This window comes from Bos indicus, chromosome 1, assembly GCF_029378745.1.
Source record: "Bos indicus isolate NIAB-ARS_2022 breed Sahiwal x Tharparkar chromosome 1, NIAB-ARS_B.indTharparkar_mat_pri_1.0, whole genome shotgun sequence".
Classification (NCBI taxonomy): Eukaryota; Metazoa; Chordata; class Mammalia; order Artiodactyla; family Bovidae; genus Bos; species Bos indicus.
This window is the reverse complement of record NC_091760.1, coordinates 45,387,322-45,390,534: the sequence shown is the minus strand read 5'-3', so window position 1 is coordinate 45,390,534 and position 3,213 is coordinate 45,387,322.

The window sequence follows — 3,213 nt, the reverse complement described above, 5'->3', positions numbered from 1 at the left end:
GAGCTACATTAAGCAAAACAGCATGTTACTGACAAAACACAGAAATATAGATCAATGGAACAGGACAGAAAGCCCAGAAATAAACCCATGCACTTAGTCAATAATCTATGACAAAGGAGGCAGAGGAGAAAAGATAGTCTCTTCAGTAAGTGGTGCTGGGAAAACTGGACAGCCACATATAAAAGAGTGAAATTAGGACATCATAAGGACATTTATTTTGTATACTGTATTTGCAGACATGATCATCTATGTGAAAAATCATATAGAATACAAACATAAAATGCTGCTAGAATGAGTTTAGCAAAGTTTCAGGATAAAAGAGCACATATAAAAATAAATTCTATTTTATATACTAGCAATGAAAAAACAAGAAATAAGTTTACAAAACAATAGTGCAGCATTATAAAACTTGTAGGCTTTAGGGACAGAATGGACATTAGGACATTAGGACATTCTCTTAACATCATAAACAAAAATAAACTCAAAATGGATTGAAGACCTAAATGTAAGACCAGATACTATAAAACTCTTAAAACAGGCACAATACTCTGACATAAATCACTGCAATATTTTCACCTCCTGATGCTGCTGCTGCTAAGTCGCTTTAGTTGTGTCCGACTCTGTGCGACCCCATAGACGGCAGCCCACCAGGCTCCCCCGTCCCTGGGATTCTCCAGGCAAGAACACTGGAGTGGGTTGCCATTTCCTTCTCCAGTGCGTGAAAGTGAAAAGGGAAAGTGAAGTCGCTCAGACGTGTCCAACTCTTTGCGACCTCATGGACTGCAGCCCACCAGACTCCTCTGTCCATGGGATTTTCCAGGCAAGAGTACTGGAGTGGGGTGCCATTGCCTTCACCTCCTAGAGTAATGAAAATAAAAACAAAAATAAACAAATGGGACCTAAATTAAACTTAAAAGCTTTTGTACAGCAAAGGAAACCAAGAACAAAACAAAGAGACAACTCACAAAATGGGAGAAAATACTTGTAAACAATGTGACCAACAAGAGATTAAACTCCAAAATAAGGACCTAATACAACTCAGTATCAAAACACAAACAACTCAAACCACCCAATTTTAAAAAATGAGAAGACCTGAATAGACATTTTCCCAAAGACATACAGATAGCCAAAAGGCACATGAAAAGATCTTCAACATTGCTAATAGAAAAATGCAAATCAGAACCAGTCAGAAGGGCCATCAAAAAGGCTACAGATAATAAAAGCTGGAGAGGGTGCAGAGAAAGGGGAACCTCCTACACTGTTAGTGGAAATGTAAATTGGTGGAGCCACTAGGGAGAACTGTATGGATGGTTCTTTAAAAAACTACATTTGTAATTTACCATATGATTCAAGAGTCCCTTGGACTGCAAGGAGATCAAACCAGTCAATTCTAAAGGAAATCAATCTTGAATATTCATTGGAGGGACTGATGCTGAGGCTGAAACTCCAGTACTTTTGTCAACTGATGCGAAGAGCCGACTCATTGGAAAAGACCCTGATGCCAGGAAACACTGAAGGCAGGAGGAGAAGGGGACGACAGAGGACAAGATGGTTGGATGGCATCACCAACTCCATGGACATGAGTTTGAGCAAGCTCCAGATGGTGAAGGACAGGGAAGCCTGGCATACTGCAGTCCGTGGGGTCCCGAAGAGTCGGACACGACTGAACAATATGATCTTACAATTCCACTCTTGGGCATATACCCAGACAAAACTAGAATTCAAAAAAATACATGCACCCTATTATAACACTACTTACAACAGCCAAGACATGGCAGCAACCTAAATGTCCATGAACAGATATATGGATAAAGACGTGGTACCTATATACAATGGAATATTACTCAGCCATAAAGAAGGATGAAATAAAGCCATCTGCAGTAACATGGATGGACCTAGAGATTATCATACAATGGAAGTCAAAGACAAATGTCACATGGTATCAGTTATATGTGGAATCTAAAAAAAAGATACAAATGAACTTATTTACAAAACAGACAAAAAACTACAGTATGATTCCACTTGTAGATAATTTTTCACTAGTCTGTAGTGACAAAGCTGATCAGTAATCACCTGGGGATAAGAGGAGCAGCCAGAGAGATTATAAAATAGTACAAGGAAGCTTTTAGGGGTGGTGGGTATATTCATTATCTTGACTAATGTAGTTTCATGGACATATACATGTCAGATTTTTCCAAATTGTACACTTATTTTTAAATAGTCATTTGACTTTTTCACTATTGAACCCTTCTCAGTATATACTGCTGGTTTTTCAAAGGTTAAATTGCACTCGATAATGTCAAGTTATTCGTTATTCTTACAGCTAAAGGGATGTGTATTCATGTATTCTTTTGTTTTAAAATCTTACTTTCCAATATGGCAAATATCTCTATACATGTAAACAGCAGTGTGCTAGAGAAGACTTACACCAGCTCACAAGAGCTAATTAGACTTCCAGCACTGTTTCAAAGTGTTAGATTGATAGCTTGAATTTGGCAGTAAGTACACCTTGGAAATTGGGAAATGCTTCCACAAAATCAACTTTCTCAGACTGCTGGTTGTTAAACATCTACCAACCCATCACCAGCTATAACATACATAAAGAAAAGCTCAATGGAATTCTTCAATTTTAATTGTGTAAAAGGATTCTAAAAACCACTAAGCTAAAAACTTGACTTTATCAAGCTAAAAGTGTTCCTAGCTGCTAAGTCACTTCAGTCGTGTCCGACTGTGCGAACCCATAGACGGCAGCCTACCAGGCTCCCCCATCCCTGGGATTCTCCAGGCAAGAACACTGCAGTGGGTTGCCATTTGACTTTCAGACACTCACCCATATTAAGAGAATCTTTTGCAGCTCACACTTCAGTTGCCTTGACCAAATTATGCCACTGCCAGGGGGCTCATGTTTGAAACATTTCCCTTAAAACTGGGGAGGGGTCTTAAATCCTTAGCTCCTCTCTGAATTTGAAGAGCCCTAAGGGTGCCAGGGAGGGCAGAGCTGCCATCTTCTCTAGCAAACACCAAGGATCCATCCCACAGTTACTCACAGACCAAAAAGTGACATTAAGATAACGGCTCAAAGACCACTCACAGACCAAAATGTGACATTAAGATGCTGCTCAAAGACCAAGGTTTCTGCATAATGTATTCCAACTCCAGCAATCAAGTAAGAGGTTCACCACACAAATATACAGGTGGATCAACCATCAAGAA